Raw genomic sequence first — 22078 nt, forward strand, 5'->3', positions numbered from 1 at the left:
TCCAGCCTGCTCCCTCACATATCCCTGTTGATCCAGAGGAAGGCGAAAAAACCCTTACAAGGTAAAAATTCCTTCCCGACTCCAGATGGCAATCAGATAAAATCCCTGGATCAACATCATTGGCATTACCTAGTAATTGTAGCCATGGATGTCATTCAACGCAAGGAAAGCATCTAAGCCCCCTTTAAATGCAGGTATAGAGTTTGCCATAACGACTTCCTGTGGCAATGCATTCCACATCTTAATCACTCTTACTGTAAAGAACCCTTTCCTAAATAAATGGCTAAAACGTTTTTCCTCCATGCGCAGATCATGTCCTCTAGTCCTTTGAGAAGGCCTAGGGACAAAAAGCTCATCCGCCAAGCTATTATATTGCCCTCTGATGTATTTATACATGTTAATTAGATCTCCTCTAAGGCGTCTTTTCTCTAGACTAAATAAACCCAGTTTATCTAACCTTTCTTGGTAAGTGAGACCTTCCATCCCACGTATCAATTTTGTTGCTCGTCTCTGCACCTGCTCTAAAACTGCAATATCTTTTTTGTAATGTGGTGCCCAGAACTGAATTCCATATTCCAGATGTGGCCTTACTAGAGAGTTAAACAGGGGCAATATTATGCTAGCATCTCGAGTTTTTATTTCCCTTTTAATGCATCCCAAAATTTTGTTAGCTTTAGCTGCAGCGGCTTGGCATTGAGTACGATTATTTAACTTGTTGTCGATGAGTACTCCTAAGTCCTTCTCCAAGTTTGATGTCCCCAACTGTATCCCATTTATTTTGTATGGTGTTAGACCATTGGTACGACCAAAATGCATGACTTTACATTTGTCAACATTGAATTTCATCTGCCATGTATGTGCCCATATAGCCATCCTATCCAGATCCTGTTGCAATATAACACTATCTTCCTTAGAGTTGATGATTCTGCACAATTTTGTATCATCTGCAAAAATAGCAACATTGCTCACTACTGTATCCACTAGGTCATTAATAAATAAATTGAAGAGCACTGGACCCAGTACAGACCCCTGTGGGACCCCACTGCTAACAGTCTCCCATTTTGAGTATGATCCATTGACCACAACTCTTTGTTTTCTGTCCATTAGCCAGTTCCCTATCCAAGCACACAGACTCTTCCCCAGTCCTTGCATCCTCATCTTTTGCACCAGACTTTTGTGGGGAACAGTGTCGAAGGCCTTAGCAAAGTCTAAGTATATCACATCTACAGCATTCCCAATATCCATATTAGCATTCACTACCTCATAAAAGCTGAGCATGTTAGTCAAACAGGACCTGTCTTTAGTAAACCCATGTTGATGCTGAGAAATAAGATTATTTTCTACTATGAAGTCATGTATAGTATCTCTTAGTAACCCCTCAAATAGTTTGCATACAACTGATGTTAAGCTTACAGGTCTATAATTTCCTGGATCTGATTTTTTGCCCTTCTTAAATAATGGGAAAACGTGGGCTGTACGCCAATCCACTGGGACTCTGCCAGTTGCAAGAGAGTCACAAAAGATAAGATAAAGGGGTTTATCTATAACTGAACTTAATTCCCTTAGGACCCGAGGATGCATGCCATCCGGGCCAGGTGCCTTGTCTATTTTTAATTTATTTAGTCTTGCCTTTACTTCTTCCTGCGTTAAGTATTTAATATTACAGTTACGTATTTACACAAAGAAGGACGGCATGATTTTCTTATGATCTGTGCTGGGTGGGCTCTTCAGCCCCCAGCACAGATTGGGTAGCAGGCAGGGCGATGAGACTTCCCCCCTTTTTTTCCCACTAGGGGCATGTCCTGCTGGGGGGGTCTGATCGCCGCTGGCTATTTTGGTGTAATGGGGGGGGGGGGGTAGGGGCCCCCTCCGCAGCGATATCCTGCCCTCCCTCTCCTTCCCTCCCTCCCCTTCTAACTAACAATGTAAACATCGGGGATTTCATCCTCGGGTGTTAACAATTAGCTTGCGAGCTGCGATCGGAGGCTCGCAGGCTGTTCACGGAGACCCCCCCCGCCGTGAACTGACAGGAAACCGTTTCCATGGAAATCCACAAACTACCACCCGCCGCCTATCTGCATTGGCTGGTCGTTAAGTGGTTAATATGTAGTAAAAATCCACTCCATGGTAAAAAATAAAACACACATACTTGCTTTTAACAATAAATGCATAAAATCCAGCACCATAATCCATGTCTGCTTTCCAAACTCATCTTCTTTGGACTATTGATCTGTACCTATCGGAATTCTTGTCAGGAAATTGAGTTCTGCTAGCTGCTGTTTGGACTGATAGCAGACAGTGGGGTTCATCCAGTTCTTCAATCAAAGAAAATGACGGATGAACAGAAGAACGCACTTGAAGATATTACATGTAATCACCCCAACCTTCTTTTCGGGGAACTAGGAAACAGGTTCAATCTCTTTATCTCACAACACTGGTATTATACTACTTTGGGTGAGAGGGGGTTGAGATTTTGTGCCCCATTCCTCACAAAGTATCCCCATACTGTTGAAAGCTATATAGGACCATATGCAATTACCAGTAACTTTTTCTCCTGAATTTTCTCCTAGATAATATTTTCACACCTTATCAATAAAATGCCTTTTAATACCACAAGCAAGCAAGAAAATACTCAAAATAATTTTGATAGTAGTTTTCCACCGACTTTTGGTACTTTTTCTATTGCAAAATGCTGAAGAGTTAATTTAAAAAGAAGATGAAAAAGTATCTCCTAGGAGAAAACTCAGGAGAAAACGTTAATTGCAAATGAGCCATAGAGTGGTGGTGGCTCAGGTACTATATGCTTGCTAGACTTTCTCTTCTGGCCACCCAGCCTACAGCCGTGATACTAATGGTTAAGAGAGATTCTGTTTTAATTTATTACAATTAAAGTGTGTTGGATAACTTATGTTCTTCAGTGTTCTTTAGTCCTGGAGAACTAAGTAAATTAGACCCTATAGTGCTAAAACAATGTGCAAACAGCAAAATAAAAGAAAAAAATACTATAGCAAAATTGAAACAGTAAAGCAATTTAATAATATTATATGCATATATTATTAAATTACTAGAAAATACATAAACATTAAATATATATATATATATATATACTACTATACTTACAGCTAGGAGCTCCGGACACAACAAAATGTGTAGTGTTGCTGCAGGTCCGAGGTTTTTATATTGCTATTATATAATGGTCAAATGTCAATACCTCCTCCTTTTGCACACCGTTGCCAAACAGTTTTGGAAACACGGCCACCTGTTTATGTTCTGGAGAGGTTATCTATAAGGTGAGAATTTTTTCCAATGGTTGTCAAGGTCTTTTGGCCCATACTGAATCATATAGATTCTAGATCGAAAATTATAAATGAGAACCTTTTACAGGCACAGGGATGTATTAATTGAAGAATACATTTCTAGTAGCACTAGAGTTTGTACCATGTTAGCCATCAGTAAAAAACAGAAGTTTTGAATCAGGATTATACCATTTATTGGCCAACTTAAAAACATAAAAAGAGTAAACTTTCTAACAAGATGTTAGTACAGACAGCTATATATATGCAACATTAAAAAGCGGATACATGGATTATTTTGGAAACATGAATACATGCCATTAAAATTGCTATGGAGGCAGTGGTGGTCCAGTGGTGGACTCAGCTCCCCAAAGCAGACATGAAACTGTCAGTTTTTAAAAAAACATATTTATTGACATACTCAAAAAACAGGAGGTTCACAGGTATATTCCTGCTTCCTCAGGCAGTAAACAATGGAGTATTTAACAGCCAACTGTGATAAGCACACCTGGCGCCTCTGACAGACACTCTCTAGACCAGGGGTCTCAAATTCAATTTACCTGGGGGCCGCAGGAGGCAAAGTCAGGATGAGGCTGGGCCGCATAAGGGATTTCACAAAAAAAGTCAATCCGCAGCTCTCCACCCCCTCCCTTATCCCCAATCCTTGCATTGATTTTTATTTCAAAATCAAACTCACACTGAAGAAAACTATTTTGCCTATTTTACCTTATAGTTCGCTTCAGTGCTCCCATTACAAGTAATCCGCCGTGTCCCCGCCGCAAAATGAGGGCTGCAGAGCCCCCAAATCACCCAGGGGGCAATCCGCCGGCATTTCCTGGAAGGGGCAGAGCTTTCAGCTTCAGCTCTGCCCCTCCTGACGTCAATCGTGGCGCATCGCCTCCTCTCCCTGTCCCTCTGTGAAGGAAGAGTGAGAGGGGCGGGCAGAGGCAGCGATCCGCCACGATTGACGTCACGAGGAGCAGAGCTGAAGCTTACAGCTCTGCCCCTTCCAGGAAATGCAGGCGGATTGCCCCCCGGATGATTTGGGGGCTCTGCAGCCCTCATTTTGCGTCGGAGATGTGCCGGATTACTTGGGAGCACTGAAGCGAACTATAAGGAAGCTTTTGCCGGCGCGGGCCACAAAATATTGTATCGAGGGCCGCAAATGGCCCGCGGGCCGCGAGTTTGAGACCCCTGCTCTAGACAGAGGCACTAGGTGTGCTTATGACAGCTGTCTGTTTAATACACCATTGTTTACTGCCTGAGGAAGCAGGAATATACCTGCGTTGCAACCCCCCAGTTTTGGAGTATGTCAATAAATATATGTTTTTTTGAAAACTGACAGTTTCATGTCTGCGTTGGGGGGATGAGTCCACTGCTGTCTCCATAGCAATTTTAAAGTTTTTAGCAAATTTTATCCTGTTGGCTCCTCTGTTCACCATCTACGATAACGGTGTCCACCCCTGGTGGAGGGGTGATATACCCCTACTTTCCGATTTAATCCTGAGTGGGGACAGGTGTTAAATCTGGCTTCCAGGGGCATAAAGAGAGGATTTGCATATTCAAGAATGGTGCATCATGGGAAACCACAATTGTTAACTTACAGCTGAATTATCGCTAATACCTTCTGTCTTAAAGAGACACTGAAGCGAAAAAAAAAATATGATATAATGAATTGGTTGTGTACTATGAATAATTACTAGAAGATTAGCAGCAAAGAAAATATTCTCATACTTTTATTTTCAGGTATATAGTGTTTTTTCTGACATTGCATCATTCTATAATATGTGCAGATTACACAACACTCAGCATTCAAAATGAGTCTTTCAGAGCAGTCTGTGAAGTAATGACCTCTCATCTAGCAGAGAAAAAGTAAACAGTTCACTTACAGTTGAGATAATAAAAGTCAGATGACAGCCCTCTCCACGACTAACTTAGTCGGAGAGCTTAATGGCTTGTTTGCATAGAGATAACAACTGGAGTTTCTCAACTCTTCCTGTACTGGAAACAATTAGACTGATGTATCTGATCTCAATGTTTTATTTCTTAGCTGTACTACACATACAAATCATAATATCATAATTTTTTTTTCGCTTCAGTGTCTCTTTAAGAAGACAAAATTACATTTAGCGTTACTTTTTCACACAGGGCTTTCTGGTCTTTTTTAGTCCTTTCCACCTTCCTACACACTGTTCAGTTGCAGCTCCATAGGGGGCTGACCACACCTGTGCCAAGCGCTAGCAATCGCCCGGCCAACTCTGGAGTTTTTATTAGGTCAAGTTTGCAGCACGTTGACCTGACATCTGCCGTCTTTTGTTCACCATTCACCATGAGTGGAATGAATGCCAGAAAGTGTTGTCCTCTTCCACCTAACCATTTATGGTTCACCTACAGCAGAGATTCCTCACCACCATTCCGCAGATATCACATTCTTATTATTACTACATCCATGATATGTTTTTTTCATATGGATAGGAGAAAAGGACAGCTTTACAAATTCTTTATAATTCCAAAACACCACTGTGCCAAGGATGCACTTAAATATCCCATGTGCAAATGCATTTATCTCCTTAAAAAATGGTAAATCCCACTGTAAAAAATGGTAAATATCAGGTGCCTGCTATGAAGACTATTTACAGGGGTTTGGAGAAATGTGCCTATTTTTTTTAGGGAGTGGCACCAAACCAACACTTTGCTATGGGGCCCCATTATTTCTAGCTAAGCCCCTGCGGGCCACCGTAACAAAGTAAAAGTGTGCACATTCCAGCAAACAAAACCCCCTAAAAAATGAAACCACACACACGAAACGCAGCTAGGGGTGGGGAAAGGGAAAGATTGAGGGATGAAGAATATGTGTCATGAACGTTCAACCCAACTACCAATTACAACTCACCAACTCTCTGCACCAGAAACATTGTCTGTTTGTACGCGTTGCTGATTCATGCTTGTTGCCTTTGTGGACGTTCTTCCTCAGTTTGTCTGTGCACATTGCAGCCTCTTGCATGCAGATGTTGTGCTTCCAATTTCCCAGGTCCACGGGTGTTGTAATCCCCTAGAAAAAGTATACAAACAACCACAAATTATGATGGAAATATACATCTCTGCACTCCTAACCATGTAGAATATGCGATTGAAAAGCGTGTTGTGTTTGGAGTACAAATCCCTTCCCGTAATATCCCCAAATTCCAATCTTCCTGCTACTATGGCAACAGTATGGGAAAGTACACATTATGGGAAGAGATTTGTACTCCAAACACTGTACTGTTGCCATAGTAACAAGAATATGGAAATTTGGGGAGTACAAATCCCTTTCCATACAATACAAACACTCTGCTGTTGGCGTAGTAGCAGGAAGAAGATAATTTGGGAATGTTGTGTACACTATGAGAAGGGATTTGTACCCCGAACAAAGAATCCTCCAAGTTGCCATCTTTCTGATACTATGGCAACAGCACAGTGTTTGAGTACAAATGCCCTCCCCTAGCATTCAGAGTGTCCATAAATTCCCATCTTCCTTCACAGTAGAAAGTACACAGTAGAAAGCCTCCACTCTGTGCTTACCTGGATGTTATTCCTCGTTGGATTTCTGTGTGGAAGTCACTGTGCTGTCCAACTCGACACCCTGGCGACCTGTGTACAACACAAGAGGAGAAGAAAAACAGTGTTTATTTGCTGTACAGTTTTACTGCTCAAGCACAATTAAACTCAAAAAAACAATTACTCACGTTTTTTTATTTCCTCACTTGATGCACTCAGTTTCCATCTCTTTTTAGGTCAAACCACTTTCTTTGCAGGGCAACTTTGCTCTTCCGAACGCCAAAACTGTTGTAAAGTTTTTTCTGCACTCTCTTAATTATTTGGTTCTTATTGTAGTTCGGATGGCGCACTGTTGTTCTGGCACACGTGTAGTCGCAGTCGTCGAACGTCTTCACCATCACGACTAGCTGTTCAAAGGACATTGCATCAGCACGTTTGCCATCGGTATCCTCATCGCTGGATGTCTGGTGGTGCTGATGTTTTTTCTTCTTTTTCTTCTTCACATTCTTGTGCTTTTTTGCGCGGTGTTCAGCTTGCAAGTCTTCCTGCTCAGGGACACAGTACTGTTCACCTGAAGTATTTCGGTCCACAACAACTATTTCAAGTTCTGATCCAGCATCATCTTCTGTGGGAGAGTACTCGCATTTAATGCCAGTACTTTGTCTCTTCTTCTCCATGACTGCAGCATCCATGGGAGAGTCATCATCTATGGGAGAGTCATCATTTATGGGGGAGTCAGCTTCCATGGGAGAGTGCTCCCGTTTTCTGTCACAACATTCTTTCCCCCTCTCCGTCACAGTGCTGGCAGGTGTGCTAGGATGCCCAGATGGGATTTCGGCAGACTGATCGGATTCCAGAACGGCGGTGGCGGAGGATGGATTCAGATTCCCTCCCTCCATTTCTGCCTCATCTTCCGCCATTGCTTGCTTGCTCACTCAATCACCTGAAGTGCGCGATAGAGCCGGAACCGGAAATAGACATCGCCGCTTACTTCCTGTGGCACATTTACTAAATTACTAAATGCGGTCAAAAAACTAAGATTTTTCTAGGAAACGTTCCTGCCGTGCTACGAACTATTTGAAATCGCTTGGCAGAAGGAAATTTGCCATACGGCAGTAATCGGAAGTAATCAGTACGAACAACAACACTCCCACTTTCCAAGGAATCCTCCCGCTGAGTACTCCCACTTCTGATGATGTCCCATTTGAGGGCAGGCCTGTGGAATGCCACTTTATCGAACACATTATCGTCATACTAATCGAACGGCAAATAGTCGATACTTTGCCTTCATTTCGATCGATAATATTCAACATGTCCGATCTCGTTCCATATATTCCGAAAATATATGATTCAGCCTTCACAAACGCTAAAAAACGGACGATTCCTAGAAGTAAAATCAAATGCATTTCTCGATCAAAACTAAAATCGACCCTTAAATTGTATGGTGTACTCCCAGCATAACAATAGCTTTCACTCCTAGTACATCAGACACGCGATCTGCATTTAAAAAAAAAGGAAAAGAGTATTACATACACTGTTTAACTTTCTTTGGTTGAATGAATGTACTTACGTGGTAATATAGCTAATGTCATCTTATTTATGTAAACTAATTAAGCTGTTTTTTGTTGAATATTCAAGCACTGATCTTGAGTTCATCATCTAGGCCAGTGGTCCTCAAACTAAGGCTCGCGGGCCGAATGTGGCCCCCTGAGGCTTTTTTACCGGCCCCTCACTCACAAAATGTATTATAGCTGCAGTTAGCTACATCTTTAAATATTGGTGGTCCACATATAGAATGAAGCCAGAAAGCAGTAATTCGCTGGTTTCCAATCAAATTCCACATCAGGTTACACTGTTGTCCAATTGGACTACAGGTTGTCTCCTGGGGGTTTGCTGCACTGTCTGGCCCACAAAGACTTCTACATCATTTTATGTATACTTCGGCCCCCCAGCAGTCTCAAGTATGTTGACCCGGCCCTCGACCCAAAATGTTTGGGGACCCCTGATCTAGGCATTTGTTACATGATGAAGAATGTCACATGTTGAATAATGTCAAGGCGATTTGTTGCTCTCCAAGTCACTGTGATAAGTTGTTATAAATTACCCAGCAAGCTCATTGTTTTCTGGTTGAACTCCATGGATGGATGTCTTTTTTCAACCCAAATAACTATGTAACTATGGTGAACCACAACTCATAGGACTAATATCCATGATTATTAGTGTAGTTTATCACTTGATTTCATCTCAGGTAACTAGATTCCTCAATACTTCGTGGAAGCATCATAGTCATTGGCAACATTTAGATTCTGTTGTTTGCTATAAACCAGAACTTGAAAATTATTTTTACTTCCATAGACCTCCCTATTATTAGCAAACACAATTAGAAAAACAGCCAGCTTTGGAGAATTGTCACAGCAATGAATTGCTAAGACAAAATTGCTAATTTGACATGGACCTTTGGACCAGTGTACACGGGTTCTATTCTGACTGGGAGAATTGTAGTATCAGAAATATTATTTCTCTTATGAATTCAGCAGTGCTTATGGGGCTGGAGGAAGTCCCAGGTAAGTATCAAATCTTTGTTATTCTACATCTCTGGTACACTTTAAGGACACACCACTAGAGTGAAATAGCCCTACTAAACTCCAGTTCAAATTTTCAGTTGTGTTTTGGATAGAGTGGAAAGGGCTAAAAGTTACCTTTATTTCTGCCTTAAAGAGGAACTCAAGTGAAAATAATGTAGTAAAAAAGTGCCTAATGTTTACAATAATAATATATAAATGATTTAGTCAGTGTTTGCTCATTGTAAAATCTTTCCTCTCCCGGATTTACATCCTGACATTTATCACATGGTGACATTTTTACTGTTGGCAGGTGAAGTCACTGGAAGGAGATGCTGCTTGTTTTTTTGGCAGTTGGAAACCGCTGTTATTTTCCACAATGCCACAAGGCTCCCACAGTGTGATGTCAGTACTTCAGTGCTGTGAGGCACTGACATCACACTGTGGGACGGGTTTCACCACAAAATCAGCCATACAGAGCCCCCTGATGATCTGTTTGAGAAAAGGAATAGATTTCTCATGGGAAAGGGGGTATCAGCTACTGATTGGGATAAAGTTCAATCCTTGGTTACGGTTTCTCTTTGATTCCTTTTCCATTGAAAATTGCAGTGCTATTTTTCTTCATTTTCACCTAATGGTTTCTTGTGTTCTTACATGCAATCAGTGGTTTTTGTGCTGCGATTAAGTTTGATTGATGTTCCCATCAGGGTTGGGGAGTGGGAGTTGGAGTTGAGGCGTCGGATTCAAAGCAATTTTTGGGTACCTGGTGTTGGGAGTCGGAGTCAGTGGTTTCATAAACTGAAGAGTCGGAGTTGGAGTCGGATGGTTTTTGTCCCGACTCCACAGCCTTGGTTCCCATTCTAAAATGAAAATTTAAGTTGGCAAATCGAAGGAAAATTGGATAGCAACACATTTGGTATCCGATTTTCTTGCACTCCCATTGACTTTAACCCCAATGCAACCACAGGATAAATGCAGCACGCACTATGATTAAAACATTGTCGATGGAAAAGGGCTCCAAGGGCTTATAAGGTCAATAGGAACAGGAAGTGATGTAATAGAGTTAAACATTTGTCTGTCATGTGATGCCAAGTATGGGAACACTTTTTGCTGCAGTTTGTGTAACCCACTGTGAAGAATCGGGGGTGGGTAATAGAAGGCATTGTGCAAATACAAATTTAGTTGATGACTTTAAAGTGCACCTAAAGTGAGAAACATATGGGGACCGCCATATTTATTTCCTTTGAAATAATACCACTTGCCTGGCAGGCTTTCTGATCTCTTTGGTTACAGTAGTGTCTGATTCACACACCAGAAACAAGCCTACAGCTAATCCAGTCACATTTCAGTTAGGGCATCTGATCTGCATGCTTGTTCAGTGTCTATGGCTGAAAGTTAGAGGCAGTGGATCAGCAGGACAGCCAGGCAATCCGCATTGTTTAAAAGAAAATAAATACGGCAGCCCCCAAATTCTTCTCTCTTTAGCTGTCCTTTAATCCTGAATTTTGACATTATTTGTTTTTTTTTCTATAAACATCCTAATTATTTGTTTTTTTAGTGGGCTGCAGGAATAGGGAAACAATGTGCAGACCGTCCAACCTATGTGTATCCAGATGGCATTAAATCCTTGATCAGGTCCATCTTCCCCAAAGGAATAAGCAACTTTCCAGATCCTAATCATGAAAAGGTAACCATGTTTACTTTCTAACTGAACACAGTGTTATTTGCCTTCTTAAAACAGATGGTGTTTCTAATCATTCATAAAGGGAGTCTGTTTTTTTTTTGTTACATTTTAGCTTCAGATACTTACCTAAGAAGAGGGAAGGTTATAGGTCCTATAGAGCCTTCCCATTTCTCCTACGGTCCTTACGTTTCAGGGCTGGATTCCCCGTTAGTAGTTCTTTGGAGACTGTTCTCTTCCGCTTCGGATGGACTTTGGAAGTCTTCGGGAGCACTAGGGCTCCCGAAGATGGGCCACTACATACTGCGCACGCAGGAGCGCCCTCTCTCCCGTTCTTGCACATGCGCAGTACAGAGACGCCCATATTCAGGAGCACTCAGGCTCCCGAAGATGTTAGAAGCCTCCCACAGCGGGAGATTTAAACAGAGGAGCCTGCGAGGGAAGGAGGGGATGAGGAGAGGAACAGGGAGTCTCTGTAGGACCCAGAGCCTTCCCTCTCCATAGGTAAGTATCTGTTTTGTTTTTTTGTATTTTAAATAAGGCTTCAGATTCTCTTTAAATGAGCAAATGTTGTTTCCCATAATGTATCACTTCTGAATATGCAAATGATCTCTCTATACCCTATTTCGCTGGTATATAGCAAGCCTATAGCTAATAACTTTTACAGAGCCACATCAACCCAACATGCAGACAGCCTGCTTCTAACTCTCTGGACCTCATCATTGCATGGCAGGGATGGATACGGCTCCATGGGATAGGGCTTGGACCAGTATTACAGAATAACTGAATAGAATGTAAAGTGTTTTAGTAAAATCTTCTCTCTATCTTTCATTCAATGTAAACCTTGAGAGAAGGATTCCCTCCACGTATTGTATGTAGGTGCCCATCAACAGTGTTATCTTCATCAAACGATATTTTCGATAGAGTAATTCAATTAGAAAGAAAATTTACTATTTGATCCACACCGCTAAAGAATTCAATTTAGGATCATATGAAAACTAGTTGCGATCATATCTATAAAACATCCGCGACGACGATCAACCATTTTTTAAGAAACTGATTGATAACATGATCGTTCAGGAGTGATTGGACCCACCAGCTTCTCTGTTGTCAATCAATACGATCAGATAAATCTGATAGAATATAGGCTTGTTCACTAAAAATTGTATCAAGGCCTCTTTTACCCTTGCCTTGCAAGTGTGCATTGTGTTACCCTGTTTTGCTGTAGGATACCGCAAGGACAATGCAAGGCAATGTGGCCTAGTACACTTAACGCGTCACATTGCACCAAAAGTTGCCAATTGCCCGCCAACCCGCCACAAAGTCAACAGCGTGTTACCGGCGGACTCCCGCTGCGACGCACTGGTGGCGGAATGCATGTAAGTCAGTGGGCAGTGCAGACAATGTAAATGTGTTGGTGGCGGCAGTGTGGTGCGCATGTGAGGAACGATATGATTACGACGGGGTAACCCGGGAATCCTAGCGATATAATTCCTGTCCAGCAGAGAGTACAGCACTGGGCAAGGGGCAGCGAAGGGCGTGTGGTGGGCGGCGCTATGCATAAGTGTAACACCAGCCTAAGGGGCACCATAAGAAGGACAAACTGGACACTAAAAAATAAGAGGGAGACAAACTTTAAACTCCTCCAGTCTCAGGGTCAGGGCTGGATTTACCATAAGGCACTGTAGGCACATACCTACAGGCGCCTGATGAGGGAAAGGCTGCTCACTACCATCCCTGATTGTCTTTCTCCCTCCTTCCCTATGCAGAGTCCCAAGCTGAGTGTAAATGAGAGGTTACTCACCCAGGTGTGGGCATTCCACGAGATCTCCCTTCATTCGGGGGCACCACTAGCTACTTAATACTGCGGTTCCTCTAGCTACCTAATACTAAGGGGCACCTGTAGCTACCTATCATGGGCAAGGGATGTAAGGGACAAGTGACAGCTGGGCCAGCGTTGCGTTGCGGTTCAGCAGGGGTTTGTAGGTTGATGGAGGGCGAAGTCTAGTGTGCCAGGACATCTGTGCTTATAGGCTTCCGTGTTGTAAAGGCTTAGGGTGATTTAAAACAAGATTTTGAAGCTCCTCCGCGTCATTTGATTTTAGAAGTATGCTTCACGTAATGCTATAGTAAAAGCTGGAACTTGCTTCGTAGCTTAAATACCAGATCCCAAATTTCCAGACACACAACTGAAATACCATGTAATAACTTTGTTATCACGGTTCTACTATTTTAAGTGAAATGCGGCTTATGCAGCTAAAAGCCAATCTTAAAATGTCGATCACATGACCTAAAGCAACTTTAGGTCATGTGATTGAGTCAGTTGCGGTTTTGTAGTTATGCTGCCTGGGTTGCATCATCCAAATATTCAGATTACAGGGGGCAGTCACAGACTGAATGGCTCAGAAGACTGCAGCTTTTAGCCATGACAGTCAGTGGTGAAGGAAGTGTCCAGTGTTTGGGATCCTAACTACGGTAGGTTCTTTAAAAATAACTTTGTTGATGTCTGTTAATCAGGGAGCTTCTACACAGTCAAAAACAAGCTCGACCACCGAGCGCCTACATTGATGCATGATGAGGGGCTTTAAGAAGATTGGAGGAAGGCTAAAGCTGGACATAAATCACTCAAACTATGGCCATATCAACCATTAATAGATCTGTTGCCTGCCCGCTTACTGCCCAGCAATTTCCAATAGATTTCAGCATGCTGGGTCCCCAAAAGTGTAACGTTCCACCCCCCTCACCTGCAGTGTTTTAAAGTTTCACCTGTCTGCCGGTGTGACTCCCGGCTTCTCCTGGTGTTTGGCGTCACCAAGATTGATGGTACCATGTGGCTCGGTACATGTGATGTCACACATGTGCCAGCATCATGTGGCACTGCTGGTGTAGGTGGAGGCCAGGAGTCAGGTCGGGGGGTGGCTGAGGATTTTTAGTGGCTGGATAGTATACTGGTTAAGGGTTCTGCCTTTGACATGGGAAACCAGGGTTCAAATTCTGGCTAGGGTCAGTAGTTATTCAATAAGAAGTATTTGGGCAAGACTTCCTAACACTGCAAGGTAGCCCCTTGAGCAGGCCATAAGTGGCTGCAGCCCTTAAGTGCTTTGAGCCCAACATGAGTAAAAGCGCTATACAAATGTTAGGATTAAAACACTGAGGGGGAAGGGAGTGCATTTTGGGGGACATCAGCCGGGGGTGCATCGATCCTGATATCAAACTCTGTCACCACTGTGCACTTGCTGGAGCCCTTGCGATATAGATTTTCCAGCATGTCCGATCTATCCTTTCAATCAATTTCAGCCAAATATCGATCAAAAGATCGATTGACACTGCCGAACACTGAAGAACTGGTTAAAGAGTGGGACAATACAGAGCTGATGGAAGACCTATCATTTACTGCAATAAATAAGCCCGAAATACACAAGAAAACCTGGGCGTACTGGAGTTTCTTCAGACACTCGGAGGAATTCACAATAGCACTAATGAGTGGCTAGTCAGTCCATCTGCTACTAGTGTTGGCCTACCCTTGGTTGTTGATGGTTCATTTTCTGCAATAGTGGAATATACGCACAATAGTTTGACAGGAACATGGTGACTGCATGGATGCATTCAGAGGGTACTGAGGGTGGGGGGAGGGTAGGGAGGGCGATACTACAAAACTTCAGGTACCATAAGTTATATGTGGCACACCATTTTAGCCTTTAACACTTCAATATCAACAAAGCTGGCACTATCAGATCATATGAAAATGGCAACTTCTGTTACTGATCGCACCCATTCCGATTCTTATTGTAATTCAGAACAATTTGAACTTCCCGGTGATACAACTACTCTAAGTGCATTTATTTTATCTAGGAAACAGCTTCTCTACAACCTTAAACAGTTCTCCTTTTCTTTTTGATGTGTTTAATTGTTATTGGTTATGTAACAATCATTTTAAGCCAAATGCGATTCTCTCTATTTGCACTGTATGTTATTTGATACTTTTCCTGAAATAAAAAGATTATGAAAAAAAAAGATCGATTGGACGGTCATGTTTCTGCCGAGATCTCTTAAGACAGTCCAGCGTGAGTAATGGGATGCCAAGCCCACAGTGTAGCTGGTATGTGTGAATCGGCCTCAATAAAATGAGTAGTAGTGCATGTATATATCCCCATTTGTTGCTGGGTATCCTATGACTCCCAGGTTGGTGACCCCCATTTTGTATTTAAAAAATGCTATGGCCATGAAGTGCAGTTCTGGTGTTCAAATTCGGAACATCGTTCCAAATTTACCTGCACACCACGGTTCCACACCATTCAGCACTGAGCCTTTGAACAGGGTCGGGGGAGTTTACTTACTTGCGCTTCATGGTGGATTCCACGTGACTTGGATACTTCCTTCTCTAGGCTTCGGGTGAAGAGCGCAGTCATATGAAATGCGCCGTTAAGCACAAGTATGTAAACTCCCCCTGACCCTGTCCGCAGGTTCAGAGATGTATAGTGCTGAAGTGTGGTGTTTGGGTGAATTTGGAGCATTGTTCAAATACCAACACTAATGAAGTACAGTGTTCGGCAATTCATTTTGAAAAAGTGACAAATGATGTGTAAACATTGCTTTAAAAGAACAGCGTAGATTCCCTAGACAGTCAGTAAGCTCTTATCTGGCTGCACTGGTTGGGCTGCATAAAGACATCCTCAAAAAGTGTTAACAAAAAAAACCACACTAACATCCACTTCAGTTTTGCCATTGTGTCACATTCCGTATCACATCCCTGCCAATCTGGCCATATGCTGTCACATCCACTTCAATCAGGCCATACATTGTCACGCATCTACATCAATCAGGCCATACGTTGTCACACACTGGCTTAGAGATACACCATAGCATCCACAGCTGCTGCTACGGGGCTCATATCCAAGGGGGGGCTTGATGGTGATAAGGGGGACTGTTGCAGGCCACATGGAGACCTGTGGCAGGCCCCTGAACTACAGGGTAGCCAGTGCTGAAGAGAAGTGACTCGCCTCTCTTGGCTCTACCGATGATCTACTTACCTCAAATGTCCTCTCTCATCACGTGGGTTACATGATGAGAGAGAGTGCTGTAATCATAGAGACTCAGACGGATGGGGAAGGTAGATGGTCAGTGGAGCCCGGAGAGGTATGTCACGTCCCAATTTATGGAATTGGTCGAATGCTCGGCCACCTTAAGGCAATAAATTGTTATTCAGATCTCTCAAAAAGAATGGTCATTTTCAGAGTTCAGAAATGGTTATCAAATGTTTACCTCTCCAGTCATATATTTCTTTTTGTCTTCCTGCAGGTTGTAAGAGTAACAATGGAAGACTTATTTTTAGTGGAGGCTGAATGATTTACAAAACTGCAAGTTAAACATTAACGGGATTCTGCAGAGGGGCAGCCTCTGGGACTGGTGTTTGTTCATTTGAGACTATTGAACTGTGTTTATTTGTAAGAATTTGGCATTTCAAAAATAAATAAATTCACAGTTGACTAATTGGTAGTTGGTGACTTGTGGAAAATGGAGATGCAAAGTGTATCTGTGGGGATAAAAAAAAAATGCTCCTACGAGCTACTCACCTTGGGAGGAGGTAGCTTCTCCTCCATTGGACTATTTTATTCGCCATGCTGGAACAAGTTGGCAGAGCCCCGGCTGAGACCATTGTTCTCTCTCTCTCCCCACCTGCTCCTCCCCTCTTCATAGCAACACAACCTGTTGCTGGACTTTATGTGGACTTTATGTGTACAAAAAGATAAATGACCGATCACTGCAAATGGCTAAATAAGTGATGGATTATTAAGGGAAGCATTGGTCTCGTAAATGTTTTCACATTCCTGGACAGCATTGTGCCCTGCTAAGTTCCTCATGTATGATCAATGCTACTGGCTGCAGCAGTGACCATTCATTGGTTATGAATTCTTACTGTCTCTGGGAACACATATTCCTCTACAGCAGTCTTACCCTGAGTAGTCAGCGATCATGCAGAGCAGCGTCGTATGTTTATGTCCTTGGGGCAGAACTGGTGCCACAGGTTGGCACATGTAGTTAATTAAAAAAAATTAAAAAAAATGTTTTTAATACCATTTGCGGTGAGCAAGTGTTGCTACCAAACAGACTCATACTCAAAATGTCAGTTCACTGATGTGTTACAGGATGTCTGACACAGGGCTGAGATTCACTAAATGTGAGAAGTATTTGCCCCTTTTGTGTTATCCTTCAGGCTTGCAGGCAGTGCTGAGCTTTTGTCTGAGAAAACCCAGCAGGCTATGTTTAAAGGATAACTCAACACCTTGGCTTAAAATTTGTAAAACAAACATTTAAACAGAAATAACTAAAATAATATGAAACATAAGTCTGTAAGTTGAAAACATTTTTTTAAATGGACCGAAAGCCACTATAGTTAATTTTAGACCAGAGTACGGCCAGTGCTTTGTGTTCTGTGCGATTGCTGAATTGCTTCAGAAATGTGTATACAAGATAAGCAATTCCTAGTAGCACACAAGAAAGTCTCACACACAGTAATACGAATCCTATTTTAGGTTATCGGGGTTAAGGAGCATCAGGTTCAAGTTAACCAGTGTTTGCACATAGATTTACCTGTGCAAGGCCATTATATAGAAAATGTGACAAGTTTTGTCTGGATGGGTAGGGAGCTTGTGGGCAAAACTGAGCATAAATATTACATCAGCATCTGGCCTTCAATGCCATTTGATCCTCAGCCTGGGGTTGGAGTAAACAGTTAACCTTAGTATGGGTCTGCCTTAAAGGATACCTGGGATCTAAAATATCTGTGTATTTATACTTACCTGGGGCTTCCTCCAGTCCCATGAGGTGCATGGGCTCCCTCGCCGTCATCTCCGGCCGCTCCTTTGTCTTGTTATTGCCGCTGGGAATCTGTCCAGCCACTCTTACTTCTCTGCACATGTGAGGCTCGGCCGTGCACGTGCCTCCTGAAGCTGGGAGCGTTCTACACCTGTGCTGTCCAGATGGCTGTATCGACTTCTTCTTCCTCCACTGCTGCGGCAATGTAATCCTGACATGTTTTCTCAGTTCCGATCACATGATGTGACGACATCCAAATCCAGGTGACCATGTCAGCGTTACAGCGCCTCCCAGTGGTGGAGGAGGGGTGATGGAAGAGTCTCTTCTATCATCCCACTTCCACCACCGGGAGGCGTTGTAATGCGGACACAGTCTCATGGATCCCGATCATGTCATATCATGTATTCGAATGTGACCGGGACCCAGAATACCTGTCGGAAGTTCAGAGCCGTCGATGGAGGAAGAGAAGAAGCCGTTCTATATATAACTGCTCCCTGCCACCCGATCATTTGGCTGCACTAGACAGCCACTTTAGATATGCCAACAGAGGTTTAGAATGCGCCAGCAGCTTTCAAACTAAATTTTTGTTTGAAGCTGCTAATGGGTTAACTTCTTGCCGACCGCCTAACATCATCTCGCGAGGAACGAGATTTGACAGGAGCAAAGCGCTTGCTCCCATCAGTGTAAGCAGTGTGCACAAGCGATCAGCCTGCCAGCCAGAGATTGGAGCTGGCAGGCTGTTTTTTACTAATCAAATATGTTAGTATTTATACAGAGCTGAAATATTCTGCAGCGCTGTACAGAGTATATTGTTTTGTCACTAACTGTCCCTCGGAGGGGCTCACAATCTAATCCCTACCATAGGCATATGTCTATGTATGTATTGTGTAGTGTATGTATCTTAGTCTAGGGCCAATTTAGGGGAAGCCAATTATTTTATCTGTATGTTTGTTTTTTTTAAACACAATTTCAGTCTATTTTAATTAATATAAAAAAAACTAAAAATAGCAGCAGAAATCAAATACCTCCAAAAGAAAGGTCTATTTGTGAGAAGAAAAGGAAGTAAAATTCATTTGGGTGCTAACATGTATGAGCTAACAATAAACTGTTAAAGTTGTGAAGTGCTGAACTGTAAAAAATGGGGGTATAAACCTCTGGGGCTCAAGAGGTCAAAGGACAACTGAAGTGAGAAAAATATGGAGGCTGCCATATGTATTTATTTTTAAACAATACCAGTTGCCTGGCAGCCCTGCTGGTCTCTTGGCTTGTCAGATCTGACAATGTCAGAAGCACCTGATCTGCTGCATGCTTGTTTAGGGCCCATTTACACTTAATCAATTTGTACGCGATAGTGTCCATTAGCACGCGTTGGTGCGTGTTTTTTCCATAGCATTGCATTGTGAAAAATATTTCTGTTAAAACGTGTTAAAGAGAAACTCCGACCAAGAATTGAACTTTATCCCAGTCAGTAGCCGATACCCCCTTTTACATGAGAAATCTTTTCCTTTTCACAAACAGACCATCAGGAAGAGCTGTACGACTGATATTGTGGTGAAACCCCTCCCACAAAGAAATTCTGAGTACGTACTCTTGGCAGTTTCCTGTCTGTGAACCCTGTTGCATTGTGGGAAATAGCTGTTTACAGCTGTTTCCAACTGCCAAAACAGCAAGCAGCAGCTACATCACTTGCCAGCAGTAAAAATGTCACCAAGTGATAAATGTCAGAATATAAATCAGGGATTTAAAATATTTTACAATGGGCAAACACTGACTAAATCATTTATACATAATTATTGTAAAAATGAAGCACTTTTTTATTACATTATTTTCACTGGAGTTCCTCTTTAAGTGTGAAAGGTGCCATAGGAAAACATGGTCTTTACTTTGAAAATCAGTTTTCTTTCAGTTATAACTGAGAGCAACTGATTTAGGCCCGGTTCACATTAGCGTTCCCTGTCCGGATCCGCCTGATCGGATCCGGACCGTATACTGTACAAACGGAACGTACGATCCGCATAGCAATGCAAAGGCTATGCGGACGTTCACACGCGTCCGTTCCATACAGTACGGAGCCATACCGGACTCCGGAGGCTTTTCCAACATGCGCTATTTTTTGGTCCGGCTCATCCGGCCCACGCACCCGGATCGGAGCCTGACTGCACCATCCGGATATAGAAAACCAATGGGAAACGGAAGCACAGAACACACTGGAGACAACACCGGACGTTCTACCCCACTTCCTATGCGTATTTATAGCGGCCATTTCGGATGGGGACACATGGGCCCATCATATCCGGAGTGGAGCAGCAGTGACACACGTGCTGGAGCTGTTTTGGCAGTATGTCGGAGGTGGAGGTGAGGCCCTACACAGCGGAGGACCTGATTCTACAGGTGCACCAGGTGCACCTTCTGCAGACCCCAACAAATTTTAAGGTATTTTGCTGGTTTTTTCCCCCCACGGATCCGGATGGCAGCCTGAAGCAGTCCTGATGCAAACGGACCGGATCCGGATCGGAACCGTACGGTTCCAATCCGGATCAGGTCCTGATACGATCCGGTCCGTTTGCTTGCCAAAACGCAAGTGTGAACGGGGCCTAAGGCCTCTATCACAGTGGGGCAATAAAATTTATAACGCAGACTAACGCACAGTAATACAAAGTCTGTGCGACATTCACAGTGCACACGTTGCGTTGTGTGTAACGTGTAGCAATATTTAGGCCTCTTTCACAGTGGGACGTTGCGTTTGATGCAACGTTAAGGTCGCATAACGTGCCCCTAATGCAACGCATTGAAAGACTATAACTTGGACGTTATAGTACATCCTTTAGCCCTGCGTTTGGTGCGTCGTTTTCGTCGCACACTGATGGAGCAAAAATAGCGCATGCGTTACATTTAAAAAAACATTACTGAGCATGTGCGACACACACAACGCAGCAGATTTATTGCTAAACGCACAGCATGCAGCACTTTCTAAATATTGCTACACGTTACACACAACGCAACGTGTGCACTGTAAATGTTGCATAGACTTAATATTGCTGTGCGTTAGTCCACGTTAAAACATTTTCTAATGTGCGACTTTAATGTCACACTGTGAAAGAGGCATTAGAAAGTGCTGCATGCTGTGCGTTTAGCAATACATTTGCTGCACTATGTGTGTTGCACATGCTCAGTAATTATTTTTTTAAAATGTAACGCATGCGCCGTTTTCTTTCCATCAGTATGCAACGAAAACAGCGCACCAAGAGAGACACATAACGCAGTGCAAAATAACGTCCAATTTCATAACCTACATGCGCTGCATTAGGGGCACGTTGTGTGATTTGTCGCATCAAACGTAACGTCCCACTGTGAAAGAGGCCTAAGTGTAAAATGGCCCTTAGGGTCTATGGCTAAAAGTATTAGAGGCAGAGGATCAGCAGGACAGCCAGGCAACTGGTATTGCTTAAAAGGAAATAAATATGGAAGCCTCCATATCCCTCTAGCTTCAGCTGTCCTCAGTGCCGGGCCGAGGCAGAAGAGGCTCCAACCTCAGGGCGCAGTGTAGAAGGGGGCGCACAATTCACTCAGCTATCATTCCCCTATTGTGTTTGAAGCAGAAAGAAATAAGAAAAGGGGATACATGGCAATGACTGCAAGCCAGATAACCAGAGATTAAGGGGTTGCTTGGGTTGGGGGCACTGGCCCAATAGCAATCAGTGTGTGACAGCTGGGGTGGGAGGGATGGAGGGGCGCACTTTGGTGTATCAGCCTTGGGTGCTGAAGGACCATGTCCCGGCTCTGGCTGTCCTTTAACTAATTAACCCTGTATGCTAAGGGCTGGTTTTCTGTAAAGGCCACAAAGGCTCAGGCCTTGTGTGGATGCAAGTGGGCACCTGGATGTTAAATAAGGGTTGCTATACACAAAAAGAGAAGGCTACAAATGAGGAGCAACACATGGGAAAGGGGAGATGATGCCCAAGGGCATTGTATGAAAGAAGCTACAGTAAATGGATGTTATGCTGGGAATACACGTTTCGTTTTTGCCTTCGTTTTTGCCTTCGTTTCGATTGTGCCTTTTGTCCTTTTCGATCCCGAAATAATCGATCATACGGTTAATATCACCACCCATGGTTTTGGTTTTTTTTTCGATTCTGATGGTTTCGTTTTTCCAATGATTGAAGGCTGCAAAGAAACGAAACGTAGTACAG

General features: G+C 43.1%; 1 protein-coding gene across 1 annotated transcript in view; it reads right to left on the reverse strand.

Annotated features, from left to right (window-relative positions):
- LOC137528461 (carbonic anhydrase-like) overlaps positions 1 to 16155 on the reverse strand; it is a 94017-nt gene extending 77862 nt beyond the window's left edge. Inside the window, exon 1 of the mRNA XM_068249751.1 lies at positions 16103 to 16155. The gene's annotated coding sequence lies outside the window, so the exon portion shown is untranslated. The remainder of the gene's footprint in view (positions 1 to 16102) is intronic.
- Between the last annotated feature and the right edge of the window lie 5923 nt (positions 16156 to 22078).

The sequence above is a fragment of the Hyperolius riggenbachi genome, chromosome 8, assembly GCF_040937935.1.
Source record: "Hyperolius riggenbachi isolate aHypRig1 chromosome 8, aHypRig1.pri, whole genome shotgun sequence".
NCBI lineage: Eukaryota > Metazoa > Chordata > Amphibia > Anura > Hyperoliidae > Hyperolius > Hyperolius riggenbachi.